The 19,956-nt window shown below is 44.7% G+C and overlaps 1 protein-coding gene across 1 annotated transcript in view; it reads right to left on the reverse strand.

The window, feature by feature from the left end:
• Window positions 1-19,956, reverse strand: part of LOC311367622 (netrin receptor UNC5D-like) — a gene marked incomplete at both ends in the record, with an annotated part of 148,802 nt that overhangs the window by 112,075 nt on the left and 16,771 nt on the right. The window lies entirely within an intron of this gene.

Consider the following 19,956-nt stretch of genomic DNA (forward strand, 5'->3'; position numbering starts at 1 on the left):
GCCTGTGGTGACCAGCTTGCGGCGAGCAAAATATCTGACGAAGTCAGTCATGTTTGGTTATTCATGGTAGTTCTGGAGCGTGTCCCTTGGTGTGGAGGGAAAGGGAGGACTGGGATTTCTGGACCTTTCTCCAGGTGAGTGATGATTTTCTTGCATGCTGAGGATCTTGTACGTGCAGAGCCTTCTTTGCTTTCCATTGTTTGTATCTAGCGTATGCTGCGTTATCTTTTGCGCTGAAGCCGTCGTTTTACTGTGCTGCCCTCGATATGTGTGGAGTATATCTTGGCTTTACACTAAACACCTCCTGTTCATCACGACTCTGAAGACGGTTGTCAGTTGTCCACAGGTTTAATAATTAGAAAAGGGTAAAACTGAGAATAAACAGAAAGCATAATCAGATAAATTCAATGTAAACGTGTTGTAAACACACTGTAAACACACTTGTCATTAATTAAATTAATTACTATTTAAATAATTTTAATACACTTGTGTCTAAACATGTATTATGTATTTATAAACGATTTATCATATATTATACTTCTAAACCTTGGTCGCCATTTGACGTCAAACTGCGCAAAACTTAAAACGTCAAATAATGAATAACAATCATACAATCACACAATACATACAATCATATGCAATCATACGGTAAGGTTATAATATCACATTACATACCGACGATGCTACGTATGATGTGAGCGATATTGCAGATGTAAACAAACAGTCGGACATAGCGGAACTCTTTGCCATGTGCATCCTTAATGACTTTACGTGACTTCCTGAACTTCTTAAAGGGACCACTACCCCCTAGTGCCAGGTTACATGAATTGACATAACGCATAGGGAACTGCATTACGGTAACAGAACACCATTACTACATAATCATCAGACCATGAGTTAACTGTTTCATAACGTCAGTTAACACGTGTTACTGCCTCGACTAACGTTAATGAACGGTGAATGAAGGCATCCTGATTGTAACCACGTTACCGTGTTGGTTTCTGGTGGTGGGGGGCCGATGTACAGTGTCCATGGTGACGGGGCCCCTGCCTCTCCAGGATTAGTAGTCCAAACAGACACAGCCTGGAGAGAGGTCGTTACCACACAGGAAAAGTCTTGTGCTAAACTGGACCCATAAGCCCGTGATGGATGAGGTGGGCCGGGGGCAGCTGTGCTGCGGTGGTGGGGATGAAAGGGACAGATTAGGGTCCGGCTTTAATCTTTAGTTCAGTGTCCACGCGACCGCCGGGGCGACGGCGGACTGCCACCTTGCGGGGGGCAGAACAGCTTCGAGCAGAGCAGCAGAGTCACTTCCCATGTTGGAGATCGCACCCTTTGGGTTTGGTCTGGATACAAACTCAAGGTTGGGGGGGATGTAAATCAGACCCAAAGGGGCTCTGGGCTGTCAGGTGGCCAGGGCTTTTTTTGGGTGCTAGTGATTTGGGTCTTAAGAGAATGATCCTCTCCTTTCAGAATACCCCCACCCGCCCCCGAGAACATCACACTCTCCTCCTCTCTATCTATTTCTCTCTCTCTCTCTCTCTCTCTCCCTCTCATGTACATATTTCACAAACTTCTCAAACTTTTTTGGATACTTTTATCACCTTTCCATCTCACTCTACTTCTTCATCCTCTCCTGTGGCGCACATGTGTGTCTGCGTGCGTGCGTGCGTGCGTGCGTGCGTGCGTGCGTGCGTGCGTGCGTGCGTGCGTGCGTGTGTGTGTGTGTGAGAGAAGTTCTGGAAAACCACTCTGCCTAACATTCAATGAGTCTGTCAGTTGATTAGGTCCGTGCATTGAAATCAGTGGCGATTTTAGGCATGGGCGAAGCGGGCAGCCGCCCGGGGCGGCATTACGTGGGGGGCGGCACGAGCACATGAGAAAAAGAAATCATCCGAGCCGCGAAGCGGTTTTCTATTATCAATCATATCACTGTGTGGTGAATTGGTATATTGGCGCCCCCCCGCCCCCGTCAACAATTCCGCCAGCCCGTAATCGTGCCCCCCCCCCGGTCAATAATTCCACCGGCCCGTAATCGCCCCCCCCCCCCCCTCAACAACTGGGGGGGGGGGGCGGCACAGAGGGGGTCTCGCCCGGGGCGTAATTCAATGTAGAACCGCTACTGATGGAAATACATGCTATGTGTATACCACTGAGGTTACGTGTGTGTGTGTGTGTGTGTGTGTGTGTGTGTGTGTGTGTGCGTGCGTGTGAAAGAGAGAGAGATGGACAGAGTGAATCCCATACCATCCCCTTCATCTCCCCACCACCCCTGGGTGCATGACTACTCTCTGCACCCTGCATTATGGCTCTATTAAAACAATAACAGATGAGCAGTGATGATCTGACACATGCAACGCCTGCTCCTCACACACACACACACACACACACACACACACACACACACACACACACACACACACACACACACACACACACACACACACACACACACACACACACACACACACACACACCACTAGTTGCATGTGTGTGCGTGTGTATTCAATTGCGATCCCGTGGGTGTGTGTGCGCGTGTGTGTGTGATCTCAATGACCAGGTTAACAAAAGGCATGTTAAATGTCTTTAAGCACAGATTAGAGACTGCCCCCCTCCTCCCACCAGCTATCACCGACCACCACAACAGCGGCGGCATGGCAACAAAATGACACTTAAGTCAATAAAACAGCCTCCATAAGGCAGCTCAGCATGACTGTAAGAACCTTAAGTGATACGTAACTCAACTCAAGATGGCAGCCAAACAATAAACCCCCCTCCACACACACACACACACACACACACACACACACACACACACACACACACACACACACACACACACACACACACACACACACACACACACACACACACACACACACACACACACACACAAACACACACAAACAGAATAGGTGGAGTATTGTCTGGCGAGTGCAGGGACTTCAGTCAGATTGATGAGGTCATTACTCTGCGTCATGGCTGCGGCGGTGTTAATGAACCTAAATGAGAAAGAGAAACAGTCATGGGGCTTGATGATGACGAGTGGAGGCCAGTCCCTGTCTGCTCTCCTCTTCGTCGTCTACCTGTGGATGAATCGCTCCGGGGCTGTCAGGACGCGCCGTAAAAACGGCAAAATGAAGACAAAACAGGAAAAGGGATTCTGTTTTCGTTTAGTTTTTTCTCTGTGTGGGCTTTCAACTTTTACTTTGAAAGTAGGCGTCCTTCAGATGTCTGCTTAGGAACAATATCTACAAGTTAATCCCTAACCCTAAACCTCCCTCCGTCCTCCCTCCTCCCTCCCTCCCTCCCTCCTTCCCTCCGTTCTGCTCCGGCGTTTCCTGATGTTCGTTTGTGAAACAGACGTGTTTTAAATGGGAGAGGAGGGAGGTGGGGGCCGTGGCAATTCGGGAACATTTTTCAAAATTAAGTCGGTTTACCACCGCCGACGTGAGTCACGGGGAGACTGTGTCCCGGCCGGTATTACCAAGAGCCTGTTTACCCCACGAGCGCTCGGACAGCTTGTTCAATTAATCCTGTGGGGCCGCTGGAAGCTGGATGAGACATGTGTCGACGTGACCTGGTTGTGTCCTCGCCACGGTGGTGCTGACTAAGACGCACACACACACACAATCACACACACACACACACACACACACAGACACACACACGCTCACCGAAACATGAAAACACACACACGCATGCAGGCATGCAGACAAAACAAACAGCATGATCTCAAACCCCCATATGTCTCCAACTTTGAGTCCATCTTGTCCTTTATGTAAAGTTGTATATTTTGGTTCCACAGCTAAATCCCATCCATCCATTATGTAAACATTCTCTCCTCCTCTCCCTCCTCGTCTCCATTACCAATAATTTTTTGGGGTTGAGCTTTTTATTTATAACGAGGATGAGCAATGGAAGTTGCTGACTTGGAGTTGATTCTCTCGCCCTCCGCGATAACAGCTGGTCTCTAACCACCTCATGAATATCAAAGCCACAGACGCCGAGGTGTCGCAACGCAAGACTTTTGCTTTCCTGCACATGTTTTTTCACGAGGACTGCTGATGGGACACATAGAAGACAGGTTTTATAATTGTTACTTGTTTGAACGTATTCTTGCTAATTATCATACCTCATATACCAATTCACATCCCCCCTCTGCTACTTATTGTTCCTGCGTTTTAGTGTAACTGTAAAAATCGATGGCGTTTGATGGCGACTTCTGGCGAACAGATACACGCACGCACGCGCACACACACACACGCACACAAACTGTACACTGGAGTAGACAAGCACTAAACTGACCTAACACTTTTATTTTTTACCCATTGCTGTTTTCAAGTGTCACATCGTATTTTCACACATTTTTGACAGGGACGTCAGCGAGCAGCATTTAATATTAGGTTGACAGTTTGGATTTTTTTTGGGTTGCTTTCTCACAAACTTTCTTGAAGACAGACTCAGACTCCAGGATTGGCCAAAAGCCTCAAAATTAACAACAGCTCCATTGAAATGGTCTGTAGAAGTTATTCATATCATACTCATATCATGGCAGTATCTGCCATATTAGTGTCCAATCTGCTTTTCACACAATCAAATACTGCCGTCATGGACTTGGTCAATTATACTTATAATATACTTATAATTATAAGAGATTCAAAAGAATAGTCATTGTAGGATACACGCAATTGTTTTAATAGGTAAAACCAACTGACGTCATGCTAACACTATTAAAACCGGAAATCCATAGCAACCGCAGTGTCCAGCGTGGACATTGAGGCTGTATTTGTCTTGCTCTGTCATTTCTAAAAAAGGGACATATTTATGTTTTGCTTATACTTATCATGGTAAATGTCGTATTGTTATGTGTTAAATATCGGGCAGTTCATGCCCAAAGGTTTACTATGATATGTTTTATACTTTGATCAACCGCCCAAAGAACAATCCAAAGCTACTCGAAGTAGGAATCATTCTATGTTGTATTGACGGCTTATTGTTAATAATCTGTCATTCCTGCTTATGATATAAAGTCGGATAGACCCCCATGTGGCAGGTTTACGTCACAGTCTGTAGGAAAGACACAGGACCTGTCGTGGACAGGCCATCCTAAACGGGGACGGACCACGGAAATCAGGGACGTCTAGTCGTCCTATCACAGCAGCCCACACTGGAGCGTCTTCCCCTGCATTACCCCTGCTCTCCCTGCGGAGGCACTGTGGCTGTGCAGAATTAACATCCTTAATGAATAGCATTGATTGAATAGTGATTCTGGTCCACCTTTCCAAGGTCGGCATGAAAGAGACTGACAGGCGTACTGGTGAGCAACACTGGCTCAGAGCTACGCGGGAGAGAGAGCCTGTGGGCTGTTCACGGCGCCATATCGGTTTCCATTCACAGTTGAACTCAAGCCAACGGGGCCTGAGAACATTGGACATGTCTCACGGCCAGAGGAGGAGTTCAATATCACCAGGGACCCCCTCTGACCCGAAGACTAGACCACGGTACTGCGGATGAAGACAATAGTCTTCCAGATGTGATGTTCGGCTTGGATTGTTTTGGATAGAGGCCTCGGCTTCAGCGGGGCTGCAAACCAGGGCAGATGTTATACATATGCAATATGATGATGCACTTATGAATATTCAGTGTTAGCAGCTGGCTAGCTTCTTTTTTCTGTCATGTCGCTTGACATCATATCGTGCACGGACATTAGAATGTGATCCTAGCATATCCAATCCATCAAGATGAGACGCCTGCACAGCGAGAGGCTGGTTGCATATATGCATACATTGAATACGTTTAATGTCTTATTGAAGTTAGTTGGGTGCTGCCTGGCCCTGTGGGCACAGCTGGGCTCAGGGGCCACCGAGGGGCCACTGCTCTGCCTTCAGAGCCGAGGTTGTCCACACTCTGGTCATGGGTGGCGTGTGACCCGTGGTTTAAGGAGAGGCAGGGCTGCTGGTAATGTTTGTTTGTGGGTTATTTAGTTTTCTATATATTATTTTATATGACACAATATGTGGCTTTACATTGACACATGTTTTAGGTACATCTATAATGGTAGTCCATGGGGTGTACTGTCTATTATCAGTGTTTTTGTATGTATCTTGGTGTAGCTTCTGCAAACTAGCAAGTGAAAAACTTTAAGTAGCAGATTTATTTCCGCCGGAACAAAAAACATGACCATAAACTTTTTTCTGTTTATTTGTCAAAAAGTAATCCCACTGACGCACACATTTCTTGTACATAAAACAGGCTATCCGGAGCTTATTTCAGAGCCAGTTTCTTTCCCTTTTTCAGTGCTTGTCTTTTTGGCGGACTAACCGCTGCAGAACAAATAATGTGTTTCAAAGACACCAAGGGATATACACTTACATTTTTAACCACGCGGCTCGCTAAGACCCTAACATCGTTTCAAGTGTAGAAGATTTCACTTTGCAGCTCCCAGCGTTAAAGCACTCAGGGGTCATCTCGTCAGTATGCCATCAGAGTGTCTCTCCCCATCTCTCCCCCTGTGCCTCTCTCTAAGATGTATATGTTTCACAGCATGGAGATGAAACGGCTGCATCATTCATAAAACATTGAGGATTGCCCTGTCTGTTAAGTCAGAGATACATGTATTATACAGAGGGATTTTTTTCAGGGGAACCAAAAAAAGAGGATAAAGAAAGTTATGCCTTATCTGTGTGGACTCGTTGAAGATCTCCCTTGTCTGTTTCCTGGGCTATAGGCGGCTTTTGTTTTCTTTCAGCTTGTGTCCGGCCGTCTGATCTCAGACCCCTGGCGAGTTAATAAATCTGTTTTTGCTTTAGATACATTTAAATGCATATACGTTTGTTATGTTCTTTGGTAAAATATGAATATTTCTCTCCATTCTAATATTCATGGTAATAATGTCCTGCTGTAGCCTGTATGGGGGGCTGCAGCAGAGGGGAATGGAGCCCATACAGGGAAACATTCAGACCCTGGATCAGAGGCCAAAGTTCACACAGAAATGAAAGAGGGACTTCCAGTCGTTTCGCATTCGGTGGCTTTGGGGGTTGATCTAATTTGAACGTGAAGGTTGCCTATGCTTGCATTAATAGCTATGGAAAGACTTTGACTTTATTTTTTAGTGGACTTGTCACTGTATGAGTCCATCTCTATCTTGTGTTTCAGTGCACTATAACTCCACACACACAGAGGACCAGAGTATGTGAATCATCCTGCAGTAATGAGGCTGCAACATCCATTCACATTTCCCCCAGCCTTTGTTTGCTTGATAAGCATTAACTCACAGACACAAGCATTAACTGCAGACACATTACTTGTCTCAGGACATTATGAATAGGAATACGCAATAGTCTCTCTGCACAATGAGCTCATGGAGATTAAAAAGACATACTTGTTTTAAGCTAGCTTGAATAGCATACCCTATATATAAATATATACACACAAACATATGTTGTACCTTCTGGTCAAGCATACAGACTTTTGACAGAAACAGACCCCAAACAAACTGAGATTCATGATTCATGCCGAGAGATTAATGCCGAAATATTAGCATTACTCTTTGAATGGCGTCCCATAAACAGGACACAAAGCTTCAGATCTATCCATTAAATATACCTTTTATATCTGGCCAGACCCTGAGTGCATGATATATATATATATCAAAGATCCACACAGCCATGCCTGGACGTGTGTTCCCAGCACTAGGGCTCGGTCCAGTTGGGGGAATGTGACCCACTTTGAGGAAATGATGAAGGAAAATAGAACGTGTGATTACCCCCCCGACTCCGCTCTCTGCCTCTCACTAGATCTTTCTCTCCCCCTACCTCTCTCCCTCTGCCAATAGTGGCTCCATACGCGAGGGGCCAAACAAAGAAGGAGACCGCTGTTATGAACACATGCCCTGTTTCAACCAGACAGGGGCCGGGCCTCGGGTGTTTGTACTCGTTTACTGTGTACTCATGCTTTAAGAAACAGTCAGGAACATGAAGATTCTGGCGTTTCAATTGTATGCAAACATTCATGTGCAGGTTTATGCCTATATATCTAGGGCTGCGTTAAACATAAGTCTCAGTGGAATTTAAAATAAATTAAACACACACCCTTCATTTCCCCCGACGTTACTGCGAAACAAGAAAAAAATACGTCTGCCAAATGTGTCACAGGCATCATCCTAGTCTTTGCCTTTCCTTCCGCCGTCTGAAGTGTGATGTGCTCATTTATGTTGGATATATATCACCTTCTTTTTCAGTCGAGCACTGAGTTTTGATCCATGCTTTGCTGGCAACAAAATTCCCTTTGTGAACAAAACAGTCCCCAGAGGAAACCAAAGCCCAGGCTCTCTCCACCACACAGGGAACAGAAGCAGCTGTCCTTGTGGCCACCTCCATCCGTCTCTCTCTCCTCCGTGAACACTCCGTCTGAGCGCCAATACCTCCTCATCCACAACTCCAACGCGACCAGCGCACCAGGTGTTCCGATCAGCCACCACAGAGGTGTAGCTACCGATAAGACACAGGTAGAGGACTGGATCCATTCTTTTTGTTGCCTTAAAAAGGCCATGGTTGAATCACTGCAGAAAGAGTTGCATTGTAGTATGAATGATAAACCTCAGCTTCTGAATGTGTTCAGAGAATACAGTGAAGTGCTACAACTAGCACTCTTTATCCACTCTGTATTCTATTGATTCCATAAGCTCAACAGGATCTCATGCTCATTATAATTTTCAATAACATGGGCTTCATGTGTATGAATCGCATAGCACTGCAATGAGGAGAGCCAAATCAATGTGGATCAAAATCGTTGCAAAATTAGAATTTGCCGGTTTGGGTTCTTAACTCTTTCCCCCATAAAGTCGACATTTGACGATCTCCCCTGTATCCTTAATGACGAGTTTTGACAGGTCCGGTAAATCAATAATGACGTCATTTGACGACCATGACAACCGGTCCCGGATTTTCAAATATAACAAAGGCTGTGATAGGTGGGGATGATCACAACCCATACTAGACCAACCAATAGGGTTAAACCTCGGAGAAAACCGCCATTTTCGGCGGTTTTCTCCGAGGTTTTCTCCGAAGTTAGTCGAAGTGGTGACGATCGAGAATACCGGGAAAAAAATGTAAACTCGGCTATGGAAAATGACAGCGCGCAGATTGAGCGGGGAGGAGCGGGATCTTTTTAGGGATAATTTTGGAGATAGTGACTCTGACTCTGACTTCCATGGATTTTCAACTGATGATGGAAGTAATTACTCACCGGAAAACAGTGACAGCGACGAGAGTTCAGCGAGTGAAGCTGCGGAGGAGGATCATGCTCGTCGTGACCCCGACCCGTCTCTATGGAGCCGCATTATATCCGAGCAAACTATCGTCAACTTCACACTGGATCATGGACCTAAATTACCCCGAGACCTGGATGTTGCTGAGGCTAGTCCTCTGAAATACTTCAGCCTTTTTTTCTCTGACTCGATGTATGAAAAAATCGCCGCGGAGACAAACGCTTATGCGGCGCTCTGTGCACGTGAAAGCAGCCAGGCTGACAGGCACTGGACACCGACAGACGGGGAGGAGATGAAAGCCTTTTTTGGTTCATCAATACTCATGGGTGTAAATCCAATGCATGAATATTCGGATTACTGGTCCGGAGATCCATTCCTGGGTGTCAGTGGATTTCAGCGCATCATGACCATGAACAGGTATGAGAAGTTGTCCCAGTACTTACACTGCAATTGCGCTGCAGCGCGTCTTGAGAGAGGTGACCCTCGTTATCATCCTATCGCTAAAGTTGCTCCTGTGGTCGACATGGCACGTCAGAATTTCAAAATATACTACAGACATGGTCGTGACATCTCCATTGATGAAGCCATGAAAGGCTACAAAGGAAGAACAGAGCTCCGCATGTACATGCCTGGGAAGCCAGAGAAGTTTGGCATTAAATTTTGGGCAAGGTGTGATGGCAGCACATCCTACATGTCTGACTTTGAGTTATATTCAGGCAAGCGTGATCAGACTCCTGTTCAGCAGCTTCATGGACTAGGATATCGAGTGATACATGATTTGACACGAGATTTAATCGGTCTCAACCACTGTGTTTACTTTGACCGTTTTTTCTCTTCAGTTGCATTGATTCAGCATCTCCTATCAGACCACATATATGCCTGTGGGACAATGATGACAAACAGAAAAAATGTCCCCCCTGCCATCAAACAAAAGAAACAGCTAAAGAAACAGCTACCCAGAAGAGGTGACACCATGGCCTTTCAGAAAGATAACATCACTGTGACTGCATGGAATGACAACAACATTGTGGTTGTTGCTCACACTTGCCTTCCTCATCCAAGTGAAATGACAGTCTGTGAACGGCAGGTGGGCAGACAGAAGTTGACTGTGCCACAACCCCAGGCTATCAACAGGTATAATCAACACATGAATGGCGTTGATGTCCATGATCAACTGAGGAAAAAGTACGCAGCATCACGTGCCAGCAAAAAGTACTGGAAGTACATCTTGTGGTTTGTGGTTGACTGCTGCCGTGTAAATGCCTGGATCCTGTACAAACTGACATCAACCAGACAGGTGGGAAGGAGGAAGCGCTACTCCCAGAAGGACTTCATCCTGGAGCTGGGTAAGGAGCTGATCAATTCATTCTCCAGCAGGAAGCGAGCTGCCATTCGCGAGTGTGGATCTCCCATAGACATTGATGTGCAGAAACGCAAGGTGACACATGCCTTTGGGCGACTACCTGGAAAACACCGCAGGTGCAAAAGCTGCTACAAGAAGGAACGCCGCCATGAAACTGTGTTTGGCTGTTGAAAAAGACAGTTCAGAGTTTTAGAGTTTCTTCATACCAAAATGAAATAAGCTAAATAAGCTAAATGAAAAAAAAAGAGGATTATTTAGAAATAACAGGTGCAATGCAGACCAGGTACAAACAGATGTACACATGTCTATACTGTATCTGGTGATATGAAATCTGTCTCAATACTTTGACAAATATATCTGTAATGTTTTTAATGAATACAGTGTTTAGAATATGCATTTATCAGATGCTAAATGGATTTTTGGTTTTTAATTTTGCACCTGACGAGGTAAACTTGTATTTTTAATGACCTGTTATATACCTGTAAATGAGTCAAATCACATTGAAACCTCCATAAATGCATAGTTCAGAGTCTCAGGTTTCCAGAGATATATAATATGTCTATATTTCAATAAAGTTTATGAGTGTGAAAGTCATTTATAACCACTCGAGGAGGTTTGTTTTCTTTTATGCAAATTCGTTCGATGGGTAGCCCTAGTAACACATATATGGGTTGTTCCTAATAGGCGTTCAAGGGGGAAAGAGTTTTTTTAAAGGATGAATGGTATGTGAATTATTTCATAACTGAATCACTGTTGAAAAAGACCTACGAAAACAAGAATAAACAACTACACCTGGGGAACGTTATTGTAGTTAAAGCGAAAGACCCTCAACAAAACTTGTTCACAACAATTTTTTATGAATTGTTTGATATGTGTAACATTCTACTTATCCTACATTACCCAGAATTACTTTCATCAACGTCGTCTCTATATTGAGAGAAGGAATAGGTGGCCCAGTTAATGTGTGTGGTACAAGCAGTGCAAACAGAACCTAAGATAATCACGGCAGACATCCGTCCAGGTAGTGGAAGATGAAATTACAAGTGTAGGATCACAACCTCCATCAGGGTACTATCCATGTTGGAAACGGCTCGAGGACTCTGTCAGAAAGCAGTTAGCCGTCATTGAAGGCTCTGACCTGGGTTTTATTGGGAGCACGGAACAGACGACCAACGGCCCACAGATTATTGAAATGTGAAAGCGTGGCAGTATTTCCTGATCATAAATTGTGGCTGCTAGGATCAGCACTTCAACACTAAAGCCTAAATATGAAAGGCACCATGGGAGGCCTCCTTTTGGACTCCAAAGACTCGGCTAGTTGGCCTTTAAATAAAGCTGCTGAAAGACGCAGCAGATGTGATCCGGTACGATTCAGCTGTGTGAATGAAGGTCAAATTAAGACCCACATCCCAGCGTTTCTCTAACAACATGTTATTAAAAACCCGAGATGGATGATGTTATTTTGGGAGCAGAGCATATCGTTGGGTTGATCGCCCTTGTAGGATTTTGTTTGACTTGTTCTACAAATCTTTATCCTCCCCTCCTAACACAATAAAAACATCAATATTGCCTCCTCTATCGATAGGACGACCAGAAAAGACAAGAATCAGAATCAGATGCTACGTTGAGCAATCTTGACATGGCAAACCTGTTTCCGATGTATTCCTCTAAAGCAGAATAATCTACAAGGACGTTGCAAATGCACTTTAAGATTTGGACTCTGTTCCAGTCAAAAGGAATTGATTATTCATATTCCTCTAATATTCATATATTTTTAAATCTCCCTTAAATACCACCTGATACTGCTACTTACTTTATAGCTTCTGTTCGAAAACTAAACCTTTACAAATGTGTTAAAATGCTAATCCGGATCAAATCGACAGCAAAACTGGAGTGTGCTGGACAGCGTAGCGGCTATAAAGTTCAAACTACCATCCGAGGTTACTGGGTTCAATCCCCAACGTCCACCTTCTACATTCCCAACCTGTAGATCATTAAGCAAGAGGCCGAGCCTAATGGTGTGTTCGAGATGCAGCGTTCACCACCCGTACGAGTTGCAAAGTGGGAAATCTCCCAGCTTTCTTGCAACATTTCACCGAGGCCCGCCCCCTTTTGGTCGTAACCACTCGTGCTCCTGAGAGTCGACCGAGTTCAGTGAGGATAACCGTACGACAAACAAAGATGGCTGCGCCCGTAATGACGTATTTTCTTTGTATTTGTACCATGTTGGCATTTTAATCTCAATGTTAAATGCTCTTACACACAATGTAAAGTTTTGTTGTTTGTTTTCAAGCTGGTTTGCTAAAGAGGCTAATGTAGCTAACAATAACAATGACTAGCCAATGACTGTTCTTCCCCGACTCGTCGTGTAGCGATGCCCACAAAGACAAACAGGAACGCTTTAAGTGCTACAAGTCAAGAAATTACATCACATCAACTGGTGCAGGTGGTGTACGATGCACCTGGAACACACCATCAGCTCTTTAGCGGCTCCTGGCCTACATGACATCTATATTCACCACAGTTTACTTGATTAAAACAATAAAAGCGTGCGGTAATAGTAAATAACTAGGTGGATGGTGAATAAATGATGGTCCCGGCGGGTTTGGGTTGAGCCGAGATGGAGCTGATGATGTTGAAATAAACCCCCCTGCGAGCCGCCAACAGGACGGCGTGTGAAGCGTGCAGGAACGTTCCGGTGGCATTAAGCCGTTGAATTATTCACACACTTCTGAGAAGAAGGAAAAAGGACGGGGTTCTCACACACCACGGCAATCTTGGATTAAAAAGACAGTGAAACCATTATTTGCTTTAATCTGAATGTTCAAGTTTAACATGGGTTCTTCAGGGTCTACTTTAGGACCTGGTCGGGGCCTTTAGCCTCTGCCCATCGGTAAGTGTGTGCAGAAGTGCTCTGGAAATGTAAATCAGAGCACAAGGTCTGTGAAGATCTTTCTATTTTTAAAGTGCATGCTGCCCTTTGGCCCCATTATATTTCTTAGCAATATTTTATTCTGTATGCTGATAGCGCAGTGCTCGACCTATAAGACCCGGCGGGGGTACGGTCCTCTGTAACAGAATAAGCATCAGCCATTAGGGACGCCATTCAGAGTCAAAAGTAACAACAATTCACCGTGTACCACACAAAGTGAGTCTGAAATCATTTGTTTGCTTTTATTCATACTAATAGATTTAGATTACCTTTTTTATTCCATTCTAATTCATTTCAATAGTTTGAGATATTGTACTCTTTGTATTCTTAATATTTTCAACAGAATTGTAATGGTGCATGACTTTTTATTATTCCATTGGAATTAACTTGAATAGTATATATATATGAATATTTATCTTCGTATTCCTAGATTTTTTTAACACTTTTACTTAAAATTAATGCATTTTGCTCTATCAAAGTAAAAGTTTAATGTAAACAGGCTGTGAGCCTCCTTTAGCCACCAAGCTCTGCCTCTGAGAGCTGCTGATCTTCAGCTCTGCCTCTGAGAGCTGCTGATCTTCAGCTCTGCCTCTGAGAGCTGCTGATCTTCAGCTCTGCCTCTGAGAGCTGCTGATCTTCAGCTCTGCCTCTGAGAGCTGCTGATCTTCAGCTCTGACTCTGAGAGCTGCTGATCTTCAGCTCTGCCTCTGACTTGTAAACGACATCCGTCTTAACACACTCTGGCAAAATCTCAATACTAATGCTACTAGACGTCAGTGAGATTAGAAAACTGGGTGGGGCTTTCAGGCACAGTCTTAAATTGGTTTAGGTCCTACCTACAAAATAGGAACTACTTTGTTTCCATTGGCGACTGTTTCAGAATCAACAAACGTGACATGAAGGTTCGATCTTAGGACCCTCTCTATTCAACATCTACATGCTCCCACTAGGGCAAATCATGCAAAATAACAATATTGACCATCATTGCTATGCTGATGACACGCAAATCTATGTATCGCTATCACCAAATGACTATCAACCTATAGATCTGTTGTGCCAGTGTGTGAGAATGAGCCTTTTGACTCATTCCACTTCAGGATGTGGGCAACTGGACTGGAGAGTGAAAGGCAAAACACGAGGGCAATTCCAAAAAAAAGAGTGAAGTTTTATTCACTTCCCAAATTAAAGACCGAAACATAAATGAACACAACAAAATCCCTTGGTTACAAACTATAAATGAATTGTTCAAGAAGGAAAAACTGTTAACAATTTGCTAGCCAAGCCTTGACATAATTTAGCATAACAGACAAGTACTGTGCAAGTACTATCCTTGCGTCAAGCCAGTCTTACCTTTCCTCCTTAAAGTCCCCAACACAAATTGACACTTCCTTTAAGTAAGTTCACTAATTAGTCTCAGGTGGACCAATCAAGGCCAGTTAGGGCATACCATTTACCATGGAGAACATTCCCTGGCAAAGGCTGCATGCGGCACCCCTACTGCCCCCTACTGCCACGGAAGTGCCAATAACACAATACACCAGTCCTCTGACTACAAGTGAGAAGGGTTTCACTTTCTCACACAGTGCATTGAGCAAGTCAAGGACTGGATGTGCCGACATTTCCTTCAACTAAATGAGGACAAAACCGGGATAATTGAATTTATTGCTAAAACCGAAAGGCTTAAAGTAACCCAACACCTTCACTCTCTGTCCCTGAAAACCTCAATCAAAGCCAGAACTCTAGGGGTTATCATGGATTCATACATTTCAACAGTCACATCAAATCATTTACAAAATCTGCATATTAACACCTTAAAAATGTAGCTTACAAAAGACTTACAAAAACTTACATGCCTTTATCACTAGCAAGCTTGATTACTGCAATGGTCTCCTTACAGGTCTCCCAAAAAACTCTAAGACAACTACAGCTTGTTCAGAATGCTGCTGCTAGAGTTCTAACAAAGACCAAAAAACTTTAACATCAACACCAATTCTTAAATCGTTACATTGGCTCCCTGTATGTCAGAGAATTGATTTTAAAATCATGTTGCTAACCTATAAATCCCTACATGGTTAAGGGACAAAATATTTAACTGATATGCTTCCACTACATCTATTTTTTATTTCATTACTAACTTTGCCTTTATTTTCTATTCTTACCAGAAAGATACAAGATCTGATACCAGAGAGACTGGGTTAGAGTCCTAGAATCTGGGTTGGAGTCCCAGAGAAAGGACCAAGTTCCTTTAGGTCGGGTCGGAGTCCCGACGTGGGTAAGGACCAAGTTCCTTTAGGTCGGGTTGGAGTCCCGACGTGGGTAAGGACCAAGTTCCTTTAGGTCGGGTCGGAGTCCCAACATGGGTAAGGACCAAGTTCCTTTAGGTCGGGTCGGAGTCCCGACGTGGGTAAGGACTAAGTTCCTTTAGGTCGGGTCGGAGTCCCGACGTGGGTAAGGACCAAGTTCCTTTAGGTCGGGTCGGAGTCCCGACGTGGGTAAGGACTAAGTTCCTTTAGGTCGGGTCGGAGTCCCGACGTGGGTAAGGACCAAGTTCCTTTAGGTCGGGTCGGAGTCCCGACGTGGGTAAGGACCAAGTTCCTTTAGGTCGGGTCGGAGTCCCGACGTGGGTAAGGACCAAGTTCCTTTAGGTTGGGTTAGAGTCCCGACGTGGGTAAGGACCAAGTTCCTTTAGGTCGGGTTAGAGTCCTGACGTGGGTATCAGAGACTGTTCATCTTAAATACATTGCACTTTCTAAAATGCATTTTTTTTTAACTTTGCCTTTATTTTCTATCTATTTTACTTTTTTTTACTTATCTATTATTTTCTTTTATTGTATGACAATGTTTATATGTGAAGCACTTTGAGTCTGGGTATGAAAAGTGCTATATAAATAAAGTTGCCTTGCCTTGAGTGCTGCTGATCTTCAGCTCTGCCGCTGGCTCCTGCAGGCCCGGGGTCATGTTTCTCTTGTGGTGACCTGCAGATACGGCGCCCTGCTATCATCCTGATGACTGCATGACTTCCTGCCTCTGGATTTGTGCTGCAGTCCGACCGGCTACCGGCCTCCTCCACCACTCTACCTCTCTGATCCCCCGCTGCTGTCCAGGTGAAGAAGGGACCGCTCTGCTTCTGTCATTAACGCCAATACAGTTTGGGATTGGCAGTTAAATCGTTTTCGATATAACCGCTATATTTACATTTACATTTGAGTATAAACTAAGTTCAAACCAGTGTTTGCTCTTGTATGTTACGGTTATGCTAGGCTATGATTTCTCTATACATGCTCAAGAATCCACAAAAAGGAAAAACAAACCTCCACAACGTGAAGAAAACCCAGAAAAGCCCTTAATTTAACATCTGTGGTTGTCACTAGACAACCACCGAAGAAGAGAAACAAAACCAGCAGCCTCTTTGTTCACCACAGGTGACAGCAAAATGCAGCATGAAGATGCCGCTGGGTTTTGGCCCAGTTGAGGATACAATCTGGACCTATCTGTCTGGCCCATCCCCTTCCAACAGCTTCTAGAAATACTCTCAAACTGGCAGCTGAACCCCCCCCCCTTCATTGTCCCGGGTTGTGTTGTCATTTCATAAAACATGGTGTGCGCACAGAGTCTCAGAAGTGCCACAAACCATCGCACACGCGTGTCCACTTTCACCATGGTGTTGGGAGAGGCTTGTCCGGTTGAGCTAGCCTCTCCCATTGACTCCCCCCTCCTCCCCCGTGGTGTCTATGTATATAATGAAGAACGGGGGGATCTGAATCTACAAATGAAGGGAGATGGAGGGAGTGCTGGACGATGACAGCGGACGTGGATGAAGAGGGAGAGACCGAGCTGTCTCCCCGCCCCCCATGGAGGAAGCAGCAGGGGGCTGAGGAAGGGAAGAAAACATCTGCTCAGGAATAACCTAAATATATACTGTATATATATATATATATATATATATATATATAATAACCTGACAGAAACATCACAGGAAGAAGCTCCAAACCCCAGCAGCGTGTCCGTTCTAGCAGAGGAGTGGTGAATCAGGTGAGCAGCCACTCCGCTACGCATGGCTGAGCAGAAACAGACACACTAGCCCCGGCTAATACGCTAATATTCATCATCCCCGTGAAACGTGGAATGGAAGGGTTCACACAACCCTGGATGTAAATGTGGATGCATTATGTTAACCGTGAAACACGATGTGCGGCTATGTTAGAAGACATAATCCGCGCGGTGATGCAGTGTTTACTGGGTAACATTTGAGACAAAGGGCGAGCGACCACTCAAAGCTGAAAGCTCAAACAAAAAGCAGAGAGATGTACAGGACACAAGAGGCGATTTCTAACTAAATAATAAGGACTTAGAGGTGATGAATAGGATATTAATTATACAACGGTACACAGGACAAACCAGGGGCTGTTCTCGACTATTGCCTGGAGAATGTGTGTGTGTGAGCCTAGAACTATGAAGAATAACTCGCCAAGCAGTTCCCCCCCCCCCCCCCCCATACGTTTCTTGGGCTTATTGTGGAAAGTGACGTAGGCTTTCTGTTCTTAGAGACGTTGTTTATAAATGAGGCCCGAGCCAGAACTTCATGTTCTCCTGTAGAGTTTCAGAACACAGACACCAGTCAGGTAATGCCCACAACACAAGGGATGGCCAGAACAAAGCAGCACCAAACGCAGGCCTCCCTGGTCCAGGAAGAAGGGACGGGGCCGGAGAAGGAAGGGAAGAGTGGAGAGTGAAGGAATCCTAGAAGAACGAGTGGGATAAATGACCCTCAGATAAGCATTAAAGATAGATATAAAACGAGGAAGTGGTCAGAGAGATATTGGATTGAGGGATGAAGGGTAAAAGAGTTGTTGGATAGCTGAAGGATATTCAGATAACAAGGGAGTGAGACAGAGCGATAAGAATGTAATTGCAGATTTACTGCCAGAAAACACATCCAAGCTGCTGATTTACAGTGGATTTTGCCTTCGGCTAATGCATTTTTGGAGCCAGTAATCTGTGACAGAGACAAAAAAAAACGATGTTTGAAAGGAAAAAACGGTTACTGGATCAGTAGCACACTGACAAAACTAATTGTATATTATACAAATATACATCATGTATTCTCCCTCACATAAAATGTCTACTAAATCTTTTGCGCAAATATATTATAATTATATATATATTATATATATAAATAATTATACGGCGATGAGTTATTGGGTACAAGGGGTCACCACTGTCTTTAAAACTCGACAGCGAAGGTGAAAAAAAGAAGAAAAAGCTTTTCCGCGCTCTCATCTGCCACTCTGAACCCAAACTGTCGAGTCAGGAGAACTCAGTTTTAATTTCCTTTTTCTAAAGTCCTGTTGGCTCACTCCCACGGCGGCGGCGGCTAACAGGTTGTGTTGGGCTGTCAGGGCATCAAGGCGCCGGTGAGTAATGATGGTGATCAAACGGAGACGGATGTTCGCTGTCACAACGCGTCCCGTCTCGCCGCTGCCCTCCGCGCCGGGGCCCCCCCGGAGAGCGCCTCCTAAAGGGGCGCCGGGCAAACGCAGCGCAGCGGGGCCTTGTGGGTAATGTCTCCCAGGAAGTGATTCATTGGTCTTCGTTAAGGCCGTCGGTGTGCTGCCTAATGCCGCATAATACGTCCTAATAAACTCACTGTGTGTGTGAGGGGCCGGACACGCCCACTGTGTTTTAGAGTAGAAGAAGAGGAGGAATATTAGTATTAAACGTGCTGGCTTGTTATACTATCCAGTTGTATATTGTTTGGTATCTAATATGGGATTTGAAGGTTGGGCAGTTAAAAAGTGTAATTCCCGTCGGTGGAACGACACCCTCTGCGTCTGTTTTGGGTATCAGAAGCTGTGAGCACTATCTTCTCCTGACTGATGTCGGATTCATAAAAGACGGCGATATGCAGTTATCCCTATCCTGGCCTGTATCACGGGAAACATAATTGAACCCTTTTTCATTCAGCACATTTTAAATGTCAAGGGACCACTGACGAAGCGGGCATATTAATGAATATAAATATGAATAAAGATTTCACTATTCTGGTACGGTAGTTCGGCTGCTTTATTCCTCATCAGCTTCTCTCAGTCTTCATTTTCTTTTTTTCTTTGTGGGTAATTTTTGCTTTGCTGCTGACTCTGAAGTTTGGAAACTTTGTGGTTTGCATCTCACAGCCTCTTGGTTCTTCACGACTTTCCAGATGCCGGTGACTCTAAACCAGAACTTTCCCTTCTGTTGGGGTGTGGGTGGGTCGGCACGTACAGATTCGTTCATTAAGGGTTCCTTAATGAATAGCCAAAAAAATATGACAAATAAAACTTCAGATCAAGATGACTCGTTGAGAACCCCTCGGAGCAGATATGGAAACGAGAGAGCGGGGGCACAGAGCGA

The sequence above is a fragment of the Micromesistius poutassou genome (genome assembly GCF_964030765.1).
Source record: "Micromesistius poutassou genome assembly, chromosome: 22".
Lineage (NCBI taxonomy): Eukaryota > Metazoa > Chordata > Actinopteri > Gadiformes > Gadidae > Micromesistius > Micromesistius poutassou.